The following is a 12,972-nucleotide window of genomic DNA, read 5'->3' as shown; positions in this document are numbered from 1 at the left end:
ACACATGGATGCTCTGCCCAGATAYTCAGGGATGAAGGTAAAAGGAGTGTGATGAAAGTAGTAGTCTGCTTTACATGCTTGTACATAATCTGCTGTTTAGCACTTCTCAATTCCTGGTCTTTACTGATGGTACACTGTCAGACTTCCAGAAACTATTGCTRTAGTGCTGGTTTTATGGTTGCCACTTTTCCATGTAGCAGTCTTCTGAGCTTTCTGAGAAGGTGCTGTTTCAAAAATGGAATAACTTTTTTCCCTTTTTTGTAATCTGTCATTAGCCATGCTTGAATTTTGTTTTTCTGTTTTCCTAGTATTTTTCATTTTGAAATTAAACTCTTCAGCATTRCCTCATTCTTAGTGCTACTTTGTCTGGCTCATCTGACTCCTTGTCTTAATTACATCTGCTCCAAACCCCATCTGTATTTCTGAAATGGCTCAGTCCTACTTTCTGCAGTGCCGTTTATGTTCCCACTGCTTAATTGTTTGGGCCAGAGATTTCTGCCTGGACTTTATGGTGTTAAAACAATTTGAGTGTTCCACAAGGTCTTAAGGTGTTCATTGCAATTGTGATCTGAGGCATTTGGTCTGGTAAGGCTCTCTGCTGACGTTACAGAAACAGAAGTATGTTAAGCAGCCTGAATTGATATATTAGCTTGCTTGTAGATATACTGTGCAGTATTCTTAAAATATCTCTTGACAGAATTTTAACTTTATTATGCAATTGAACTTCTGACATGATGAGAAAAAAAAAAAGWTATTTAAAACTTCAAATATTGACCTTTTGAAAACAGGAGTGAAAAAGAAATAAAGAGCAGATTTTGCCAGAGGCAGAGAAAAAAAGGTTGATGTTGGCTCTGGAAATTTTTAGATTTAATCCTAAAATAGAATTAATAATAGAATTAATTGTCACTCGTTTGAAACAGGAGAGCATGAAGCTTTAGATGTTAAAGGCTTTGTCCACAATGACTAAGAGCATCCATAGAGTATCAGATCAAACACCCAGATGGCATGGTGACCTGTCCCTGGCAGTGACTGTAATCAACACACAGGAAAGAGTTTAAGCACCAGTAAGCTCTTAATTATTGCTGTTCTGATACAGATCCAGGAGTCTGCAGCTCAGGAACTCTCTGGGCCTYGTGTCCTTATGACTTCTGTAAATTTGTGTCCTTACTACTTTCTTCTATGGGTTTGCCTTACTGCCGTTTGCATCAGCATAAAATTTTGACCCATCCTGTATCGTGAATTGTACAATTTACCTATGGGTTGTGTGGAAAAACTATTTTTGTTGGTGTTTGAACATCCATATTTCTGATTTTGTTCAAAGATCTTTTTTTCTTCTGCATCAGAAAAGGTTGTAGCAGTTATTTGTTCCATGCCACTCCAGTAATTTTTTTCCCCGATTTGAATCGTGCTAGTCTGTTGCTCATACAGAATCTAATGTACCCATACATCTGAATCATCTGKTTTTTTTCCCTGTTCTGAGTGTTTTGAAGTTGATTTATATGCGTTTTGAGACTAGAGGAGCAACAACGACACGTAGAAATGAAAACCCATACAGTGGCATAATGCTGGTCTCTGTTTTCCCTTTTTTTCTCCCCCACCTCCTCACATTTGCTAATGAAGGCCAATGTAATAATGACAGTTGCCACTTGTTATAGTTAGGGCTGATGTGTTTCTTTGAAAGAAAACCTAGTGGGGAACATTTTAACTGGTGATGAATAGAGGACCTGACATGGGCTCCCAGTACAATTCCTGCTTCTTTGTTCCATGTAATATTTGTCAAAACAACGGCGATGAATGATGATACGTATTTATTTTTTTCTTCCATGTGAAGGATGACTGCATTCAGCATGCACACAGGCAGATAAAAGAAGCTGAACAGCTTCAAAAGCTATGTCAGTCAGACTGTCAAAATCACATTGACAGACCTGGAATCCTGTATGTACAGATGGGACCTGAAAGTRAGATCTGTTTGCTCATGGGGGTAAAGAGAGCTTGGTTTGCCGAGATTACTGCAGAGAACAGCTGGCTGGTTTGCTAAGCTGTGACCGCATCTTCACATGCCTTTTAACAGGCTCGCCCTAAATAGATTTTTTTTTTTTTTTTTCCTGCAAGCCATGTCTCTCTCTTGGGCATCTTGGACATGTGCAGCATTCATGYACTCTGTCCTCCCTGGGGCACCAGTGCCTTTGCAGCCCTGGTGCTGCCCCTGGGGTCCTCCTGATCTGCTCATGTGTATGAAGGGTGAGCAGGCAAGAAAGCTCTGTCACAGATCACCTTTCTTGTGCTCTGGAGGCTCTGCAGGGAAGCCAACAGGAGCAGAGGCCACTTTTCCATGTAGCAGAGTTCCTATAGGAGAGCAACCGCAAGCAGGACGCGGGCCATGAGCTTTCGTTCCTCCAGCGTGAGACYTCCCAGAGACCAGAGTTCTTACTGGATTTTGTGTTGGGAAGATGTGTGCCTGTGCTCAGCAAGTCCATCCTGCATCCCTTGGAGAAATCTTTAGTGGCATCAAGCCTTGAAACTAAAGCAAAGTCAGTTACCAGCTGGCTAGAAGATCGGGGTTTTTTTGTTACACAGTTGTCAATGCAGAGCAGTTCTTCACCTACTGAGTCAATGGAAATATGTGTGTGTGTTGTTTTGGGAGATTGTTCTTTCTGGTCTCTGTAGCCTTTATGTATTTAAAGTTGTCATATAAGCAGTTAGCTATATCTTGTACTTTCGTCATGAGAAATAAGAATATCTTTATTTGTTTCAAAATGCGAGCATTAACAATTTTGTGTGTAGACAGCATAATTGATTCATGTCTCTTGACTGGATAATAGGTATGAATTATTTTGCTAGGCTTGGTCCATGGTAATACTGATGTACTGATGTATTAATCTGTTCTCTGGTGACTGTTTTTTGTGATTGCCTTTCTCAGAAAGATTTCATGCATTGAGGGAAAGACTTTTGGGTCTTACTAAATGTGTCCACTTTCCTGGCTTTGATCATGCTGCATACAGGACATACTCTGATTTCAGCTAGCAGATCACTTAATTCAGGAACATTTGTCCTCCTTGAAAATGGTGAACATTTTTGAATGTTTTTTAAAAGGTTTTAGTGAGGAAGATGTTACATGTCCAATACTCGTGTTGTTGAATGCAGTAAATCTATGGAAATCATGCATCTTAATGAGCATGTTTCCTTGAGAAGATATTAAAATGCAAAGAGTAGGTGAAGGACACAGGCACCTACAAACTAGAGCAAATGTACAAAGGAACAAAATTGCCATAAGATAAGGATTTGGAAAGAACAGAAAAAAACTAGGACACAATAGTCATTAAAGGACTAAAGTCTATAAAGAGTCATTGTATTGGGAAATGGAAAAAGAGAAATTTTGCAAAGGAGTGCAGACATTAACATAAATGAAGTTCTTACAGCATCATTATTACTTAAGAGGTTCTTTAAAATGTCAGAGGCACTTCTTTTTACTGTCCCTTAAGTCCTTGTAAATTCTGGTTTTTTATTTTTGTGTTTTTTGTCTGAATAGAGAGCTGAATTGTGCCCAGTGACAGACCGATAGGTGATGGGCACAAACTGAAAGACAGAAAATTCCCTCTAAACATCAGGAAATGCTATTTTATTGGGAGGGTGCCTGAGCTCTGGGACAGGTTGCCCAGAGAGGTTGTRGAGTCTGTTTACTTGGAAATATTCAAAAGCCACCTGGACACGGTCCTGGGCAGCCAACTCTAGATATGACCCAGCTTGGGCTTGGGCCAAATGACATCCAAAGGTCTCTTCCAACCTCAGCTGTGCTGTGATTCTGCAAAAAAAAGCCCTTTAATTATAAAAAGGAAAGTTTTATTGCTATTTGCTTATAAAATGCTCAGCCAACACAATGGATGTGTTATCTGTGGCTGTGCTATCTCTAAAAAGACACATACACCTCAGTGTTAAATGGGGGCAAAAGGGAAGCTTCAGACAGGTGTGAATTTGGGGTTTTATGTTCTTTAGCTGCAGAATACACATTTTGCATAGCACTGTTGATTAAACATCTGATTATGGAGGATAATATTCAGAAACAACCTTGCTGGGGCCTTGTTACTGGTGYTGAGTATTCAGTGTTTGTGACTCACTGGGATGCTTACTAATATATTCTTGGGTGAGATCTAAAGCCTTTTGTTTGAGAAATAATTTTTTAAAGTAGAAGTGCAAAATTAATGGAGAGCTTAATTGCCATCCAAATCTGATTATTTGGCAGGACTTCATGTGTAAAGCACTGGCATCAGTGCTTGGTCTAAAATTAGGATGCTGACACTAAAATGCGAAGCATTGGCATTTTAAGATGACTTAGGAAGTCATACTTAGGAAGAAATACTCCTAAAATCAATCCTTCAGTCTGAGCTGCCGGTTGGGAGAATGTTATTTGTGTTTGATAAGGGATATGAAAAAATACTGATTGATGGTTTACTGAGGGACAGAAATGTTGCAGGCACGCCAAGTTAGACAAGGTAAAGCCCTTTGGAGAGGACTGTAGAGGAAAAGCCTGCTTTCAAAGACACGGAATAGTATGTATGATCCAAGACAGATACAAGCTAATTGGCTGACCTTACTCCATTTTCTATGAGGTTTGGCTTGAAAAGCAGAGAAGTTAACTTCCAGTTTGACGAAATTTTGTGTCTTCTTCTTTGAACTTCATTCTGTGACTTGAATTAGTAATTATCAGTGTAACATGAGCTGAATTACAAGTTTTTTTAATGGTACCATATTTTTTAATTTTAGTTAGTTCATATTTTCAGTGTTTTGAATCTGAAAGAAGCTGGGTAAGTATGGAATGTTGTTATATCTTTGGACTACTAGTCATAATTTATTTACTTGCATTAATTTGTGCTCCAGTTCCACTCTCCCTGYGATTTCCCAAATCTTCATACCTACAGCTTATGTTGCTTGGGATGGATGGCTTAGCTGGGAATAAAGCTGAACACTTCCTCATTTTTCTCAGAATCACTTAATGACTCTTTGTGATGCTAGTTTTCCATAAGGGATGCATTCATATTYTTCTTAGGTTTTTTCTTTTTTATGAGAATATTCAAAGCTCCACATTGTTTCCCAATATCTAAATCTAAATTTCAGTATTTATTTACTTTTTTTCTGAATGGCAAAAAAAAAAGAAGAAAAAAAGCACAGCCTACATGAAATGCTGTCTTAGTTCCCTGGTATGTGACACAGCAGTAATCAAATTTATTGTGTTTCATTCTCTATATCAGAGATTTACATAACACTTGAACCTTCTGTGACTGTGGAGTTTAATAAAATTTAGATTGCATCTTTGCTTTGATATAGAAGTTATTGTTTTTCAAGATGCTAGATTTTGTTTCTTATATWTCTTCTCCATATAACTGTAACTGATGGATGCAAATCCATCTGCAGTTCAGCTCACTCTCTTGCTGCATGCTGCAAAGTAAATTTGATTTTTATGGAGCAACTTGAAATAATACTTTAATAAGAAAGAATGGTTAAGTTTATGAAAAGAATATTGCTTTTTGCTGTCTGAGAAACCAGACTTTGTAGGTCTCTTTGAAAGAAAAAAAATGCCATGGAAACTGAAGGTTGTCTTAATATTGGAAAAAAGGAAAAAAGGAACATTGGGTTAAGCAGCATCTTGCATTAAGTTAGCATTAAGTTGGCCTATTTGGATTCCAGCATTTATGGGAAAAGATGCGTCTGCACTTTTTAAAAGTTAAACATCCWATTATGGATTCTGTACTGTTCATAAATGAAAAAGATTCAAAAAGTTAACTGCAAGTGAAACCAGTCAGTTGGGATTAAATGGCTTCAGTCAGTAGTAAAAATGTTTCTGGGGAGTCTGACATATGTTTGCTCAGAAAAAAAAAATTGTGATAATAATAATGTCCATTTAGCAGCTATTCATAGCAGGAGCTTCACTTTAGAAGTCTGGTAGCAAGCACCATGTAGTTAAATGTTTTGACTTGCTGGGGGAGCATATAGGATGCTGTCTCTGCTGTGCAATGGCAGCAGTGTTTTGGGCGYGGTGGAAGAAACAAGGGAGAACAGAGAGAGGAAGAAAGGATATCAAAGCAGAAGCTCTCACTCCAATAATAATGAAAAAGAAAGCATCCTGCAAGACCCCTATCCTCTTTGTCTCTCCTCCCATTTGATGATATTGAGAAGTAGTGTTTGAACCMGAGCAGGGAATGGCCTTTCTTTTCAGCAGATGTCTTCCAGGAATTTCCAGTAGTGAGTAAATAGATGTGTTCATGGCTGGGYTGCATGTTTCTTTATATGGGAGATTCTATTTTTGTTATGGTCTATTTATAATGCTTTACTATTTTAGTTCACTGGAGAAAAGTAGCTTGTTTTTCTGATGAGCATCTTTTGGTCCTCACATTTTCCATGTCTTTGAAAGCTTCTGCTCAGTTGTTTGAAGAGTTGGGATGTTTTTTGTAATAGTTATTTTTTTTTAATTGGTTGGTGACTTGAAGCTGCAGTAACTTATAGTTAGGCAGTCAGATTGTTTGGTGGTTAATAGGCTTAATTTTATGTGATTTTAATTTYCTTGAAAGGTTTGTGATGGCCAGCACTATTCAATTCTCTCATTATTTGTAGAGCTCTGCTTTTGAATGCTCTTTTCTAGAAGTCCAGTAGGAAACAAACAAATAAGCAATTCTTGTTTTTTTGCAAACATTAGAGAAATTGTTGACAAAAAAGGGATGGAAAGCTGCAAAAGTCAATAAGCTTATGTGATCTCCTGGACAATGTAGATGTTTGGAGAAAGAATGTAGACAACTCTCTAGGTTGTTATTTACRTAAGAACAAAAATTTAATTTGGTACTAATACTATGTCAGTGCGAGCAATGATGATGATGATTTATTTTAATCCTCATGTCAGTGTTTATATCRTGAGTTACAATAATTAAACTCTTCAAAGCTGTAGGAACACAGAGAAACAGGGRACAGTGCATCATCAAATTTGGCTGCCAGTAGGTCACAAACTGTAATACCAAGTTCACTGCAGAATTCAGTAACTTGGAAATTGATCACACCAGTTGTATCAGACAAAAGTTTTCTCTTGCAGTTTAAAAATGTCCACTCCTTTTGGCTTAGATGTTGCAAGTTTCTATTTCATTGAGAAAATGAAAATTGTAAGTCCTTGCAATAGTTCTTTCTTCCCTCTGAGTAAATATCTAGTGGCAACATCGTTGATAATGGATAATTGCTTCCAAGCATTACTGGAATACTAACCCTCTCACATGTAGCTGTCAAGAGAAATGCAGAGGGATGCTTGATACAGATTAATTGGTAAGAGTTAATGGTACTTGAAGGTGTTCTGCTTGTAGCTGTGCACAGAGATAACCAGATGCTCCACTCCCAGTTTTGTCTTCCTTGTAATTTCAGAAGTCTTTTTAAGTGTCTGTCATTGTTCTAATGAAAGACTGCAGATATTTCACAAAATCAATTATTTCAGTCTTTTCCTCTGGGCAAAGGGAAATTGAAGTRGTGTTTCATGTGATTGCTGAATTGCTACCAAAAGTGCCCCAAATCAGTCCTTTGTATGAGAAGATGTTTCGACACATTCTATCTTTTTTGACTTACATATCGGCTGTGGAGAGATCAAAATACAAGTGCAATGCAGCTGAGTTATACCTTTTAAACACAGTGTGACAATCACCTAAGTTATCTGAAGTTCCTATAAAATCAATGCATTCAGGTTGGATTATAAAAATTAAAAAAAAAAAATTGTCTGCATAATAGCTGTTCTTGGAAGGATACCTTTATGTGAATTAGTTAGCTGGTTTGTTTTACATATTTTCTATACTTTTTCAGTTCGGAACAGGCACAGAGATTGTCATCTATGATATTTTTAGGCTTTAGGCCATTTTTTGAAGGGAGAAAGTAGGTTATTAAATCTAAACACAGAACTCATTTGTGAGGAGCTTGGTGAAAATCTATTTAGTTTTGGTCATTCTCCTTAAATTGATTTCTATTCTGCCTTTMGGAGAACAGTACTACCATGCATTTTAAGAGTGTAAAGTAAGTTATTAATTTTGAGTGTTAACTTGATAGTATTTCTACGCATTTCTATTGCTATCTCTTATACATTGGTTGTGGTTCTTTTTTCTGTCTCAGTCTAGCAATAGCTGGGGCTTACTTCAGAGCCTGTCACCACTGGTTCATATTCGAGCAGAAGAGTGACAACCAMTCTCAATGCTGGGCAGAGAGTGCAGCTCTGTAGCAGTTCCAGCTCCTGCAGTCCTGGGCAGGCAATCTGTGAGAAAAAGAGCCAAATTTTCCTCTCAGGAAAACTGCAGCTACATCAGTGAAGCYACTTGGACTGAAGGCTGCGTAACAGTTCTGTAAATCAGGTTAACTGTCCATGTCTCCTTTTGGGCTATGCTAAACCTGGCTACTTCTGCACAGTCTGTACAGTGACAGTTGCCATGGATAAGAAAAAGAATTGCAGTATTTTTTTACCTTCCTTGGCATACAGTGCCCAAACAAGACACAAGAATTGGCTTCAGAAGTACAGGAAGTATGTCAGCCCTCCAGATGCCCAATGAACACAATTAAAATTCTCTTCTGATTACAATAGAATCAGTCATGGTTTTAACTTCACGATAAACAATGTATTTTTTAAAAGATGCATAGCCTTAAATATTATTAAGTGTAATAATTGTTGTATGTTAGGATTTTTCTTCAGGAGGATGAGCTAGTAATAAAAGAAACATTGCTATATTTTTATGAAATCTTTTATTGCTTACAGCATATTAATGACAGATGGCAGTTGTCACTAATTACATTATCTACAGAAGGAGCAGCTCTGGAATGAGCTTCTGTTTTTTATGTCTTGGTTATCTTCTATTCTGRGAGGAAAGTCCAATGCCCAAATGGTTTGGTGTATTGAAGTTGAAAGCATCTGTGCTGGTAAGCCATCTTCTCACTCATTAAATGCTTTCATTTTACCTAAAATAGGATTGTACAGGGCTGTTGCTTGGCATGTTGCACCTGTTGTGGTGCTGAAATGAGTGGGTACAATATATTTTCAAAAGTGTGAAAGAACACTATGGCAGATGAAAAACTGAGTGCCCAAATGTCACAAAATTCCTGAATTAAATTTGACTGTGACACAGGTTTCTACTTTATGCTCAGRTTTCTTGAACAAATCTTTAACTACRCAACCCTATAGTGGGATTTCCTCTCTTTCATACAGCAGAATACCTAGYRTTTCATTTACTGTRGAAACCTCCGAAACCAGCTTGGCATCATCACTTGTTATAATAGTCTGTGCTCAAAAGTAAAAAACTTCAAAAAGCCAATGCAGGAGAAGTRCCAACCTATGTTAAATGTTAGTCAGTGCCAGTTACCTGTGATAGTACAGGATCCCGGGCAAATTGTTTAAAAATTAATGTTTAAATCCRTGACTGGTGTGCAGTAGGGTTTGTTAACTAGGGTTAAGTTAGGAGAGCTGTAGCACATAAGCACAAAAATTTATGCCAGGGGTTTTGCAGCTCTAAAGAACCATGCCCATTTCACATATCAAACTGAAAGGTGCTGAAAAATACAAAACTAATTGTGTTTCTACTCTGTATTATACTTAAAGAAGCATAAATTTTAAAATGTAAGCGCAGGCTAATGATTAAGAATCAAACTGAGTAGGTTTTGAAGGCTTAGAATTTGCATTGTTAATAATTGATGATCATAATTTCATAATGTTAATAAAAATAYAACAATATATTATATTACAGGATAGGACATATGCATAAAATAATACGTAACGATGGAATAATATATATTTATGCACTATACAATATATCATATTTTATGTAATTATAATAATGATGGTGATGGTAATAATAATACAGGACAAGAATAGGCTTTGATTTTACAGTTGACCTTGCTTTGAAGATACTTGCAATGATCTCTCTTCTGAAGCCAGTTCCTGGGGCTGCATTCCCTAAATGCTCCAATGTGGTGAGTGTTTGCACAGGCTTCCACAAAAGAGCAGAGATKATCTTAAGGGGCAAGATGGCAGTTGTGCTCTCACCAGTTCCTCTGCACCAGACCTAGTGCTTGTTAGCTCTGGAGAGGGTCAGATGAGCTGGTTGAGCCCGCACAAAAATTAATTTTGTAGAGGAATTAGTGCCATTTCTTCTCTTTCTGAGGTTGCTGTCCATTTTACTTATTCAGATTATTGTGTGTATGAGCTGTTCGCTGTTTGTCTCTTTGGGCTTTGCTTAGCGGTTTGTGGGCACTTGAGTCTTGTGCACTGCAAAGATTAACCTGTAAAGCTCATCATGTGGGTTTTATGTGGCAGTGGTTGGGTTTTAATATAGCTTTGTGTTTAATTCTGAATGCCGCTTGGGAGGAAAGGGAAATACAAAATCATCTTGTATTTTAGATGGAAGTAGGAAAGGAACTGAAGGAAGGCTGTGTGTGGAAAGCAGTTTTATGGGAGGTGGGATCTTGGTTGCTCTGGCTGTTCAGGATAAAAAAAAATGATGAACCTATGTTGCTGTAGCCTGGAAAATGAACTTGAGGGGGTACATGCATGGATTAAAAATGCAAGAGCAGTTATCCARTAAACTGCATTGCCAAGGGAAATAGAATTGTTAATTTAAGCCTGTGTAATCATAGGACAGATGATTAGAGTTCCATTAGAGTTGTCTTAGGACCAGTGTCATTGTTTCTGAGATGTGGCAGCAAAACAAATGGCTAAGGAGCTCTCCTAAAACTAAAATAAGAAATGATTAGGTTATTTGATGTCTGTGGTAAACATAAAGGTCAAAATAAGCTTCTGTTGATTTAGGTGCTCTCATCTGAGCTGCATCTTTGGTGTAATCTCAGCCGAGTMGGTCTCCCTTATAGAGGGAATGGAGAGGCTTTGGTTTTTCTGGTCTCAGTCTTAATGTTTTTGGGGTTAGAGGAGACATTTTCTCAGTCATTTCCTTGCAGTGAATTGTTTCTGCTCTTTTCATTCAGTGCTGAGTTTATGTGTAGATAAAAAGTTTGGGTTCATTTAGGCACCTTGAAAGGTTGTTTCTTTATGGCCAAGAAAGCTGCACCCCGAGTAGTGAGTGACCCGCAGTTCTCAGCATTATCTATGAAAGCTTGCCAAGGAGGATGACAGTCTTTTCAGTAAGCAGTAGCTGCTGATTTGGTACCAACTCCAACTGTGCAGTCTTTGGTAAGTGACTGTTTTGGTCAGTCACTTAATCCTTTTCTGGTTTCATTTTCCCTTTATAAAGCATGAGTGACATTAATTCCCTTGTTGCACCCTTTTGTTCATATATAGATTTTAAAYTTTTGGGATGCTTTATTGTAGAGTATTTGCACAAAATCTGGCACTGTGGGATCCTTGTCTTAGTTGAAGCCTTAGAGCACTCTCATAAGCAGTGGCAGAAATAATAATCTCCATTCTCTATTTATAAACCTCACAATAAGTAAGAGAGCTCTTTAGGTTGGTACTTAGTGTTAAATCCCCACAGACTGCTGAAGGCTTTAATCAGGAAATTGTTATCATCTGAACTCAACAGAACAAAAGTTGAATTTATGAGGGTGTTAATTTTTCAACCATGTATTCCCAGTGCAAATCCTCATTAAGATGGAAGTCATGTTTAGAATGTGCACAATTAATTTAGGAGATTCTATAAAAATGTTTTAAATGTTGGGAACAATACAGGCAGACATTAAGGAGAAAATCCCCCAAACAYGAGAGGTTTTGGAGTTAATGTTAAATTTCATGTATTTGGCTTCCTTCTAAGCTCAGAAATTTAAAATGTATGAACTACTAGTCTTCTGTGATGTGCTTTAGTGACCAGCAAGAAGTGTCTGTGAATAACAGTGTTGTATTCCAGTTCAGATCAGGCTGACTAGTTAAAACATGTAGGAATTCGTATTTTCCATCTGTTTCCCCCTGCTACGTTTATAGCCAGAGGACAAAAAGAARGCCTTACATGTTTATTAGCAAAACCTTTCCTTATGGCATTTTTTCTTCCCTGTGGAGGATGGTGATTGTTTTGAAAGGAAGAGACTGTCACCTTTCCTAGAGCTAGATTGCATCACTCACTATTCCTTCAGGTGCACTGGGATGTGGCCATCTCTCTGCAGTGTGCTTCTTAATGGAATTTTCTGCTGCAGAGCAAAAGTCATCAGTCCCTGTTAATTTAGAAAGAGTGGGGGAAGATGACATAGCCATTAATCCTTTAACAGATAAATACGCAGAATTTTTGAATGAGGCATGAGATTTCAGGAAGCTTTTAGCATATATGAGACATTCTTATGCTGAGATTCCTTGAGACACAGGAATGATTTAAAGCAAGATTTTCAGCATTTTAGTAACCTATTCTTAATATGATTTATATCTGGGCTTACYTCTGAGTCCTGCATTTTGTGCAAGTATTGCACTTGCAGATGTTGGTATATATGGTATTATTAATACTTAAATGTGATTGAATTTTTTGTTTACTTGGAAAACCTTACAACATATAAAAATGGTACCTGGTATTTCTGCAATATTAGAAAGATCAGAACTAGAAATTTGCTTTTTAAGATAGATAAAAATGTTCTCCCCCTTTCCCCAACTGTGTTGTTATAGACAAATCTTGAAATACTAACTATTGTTAGTGCCTGCTGAAACAAAGGATGTTAGTAAATATTTAATTTTCTAATTATTAGCCCATTTTATAATCTCARTTAATAAATTTGCAATTCAGATTTTGTCTCACTTCATTGCCAGCCTCATTTCTTATTTTTAAAGACAYAATCTCCAGCTGAGCTAAAATATAACTGGTCTGGTAGATAAAATCTGTCAGGGAAGCACCTGGGCAGACCTTCAATATATCCATTTATTTGAAAGACAGAGATAATCTGCTGCAGAAATAAAAATAGCATCTGAATTATCCAGAGGAGTTAGAGAATGAAGCTRCTGGATTAGAATACTGCTCATTTGTATGTAAATGTACTGTCTTTKTTCCT

At 37.4% G+C, this 12,972-nt stretch overlaps 1 protein-coding gene across 1 annotated transcript in view; it reads left to right on the top strand.

Moving 5' to 3' along the window:
• Positions 1 to 12,972, top strand: part of TULP4 (TUB like protein 4) — a 143,765-nt gene that overhangs the window by 44,049 nt on the left and 86,744 nt on the right.

This window comes from Malurus melanocephalus, unplaced genomic scaffold, assembly GCF_030028575.1.
Source record: "Malurus melanocephalus ecotype Western Australia unplaced genomic scaffold, MMel_1.1 scaffold_43, whole genome shotgun sequence".
In the NCBI taxonomy this organism is placed as follows: Eukaryota; Metazoa; Chordata; class Aves; order Passeriformes; family Maluridae; genus Malurus; species Malurus melanocephalus.
Note: the sequence above shows the minus strand (reverse complement) of the source record. Positions and strands in the feature narration are given on the sequence as shown.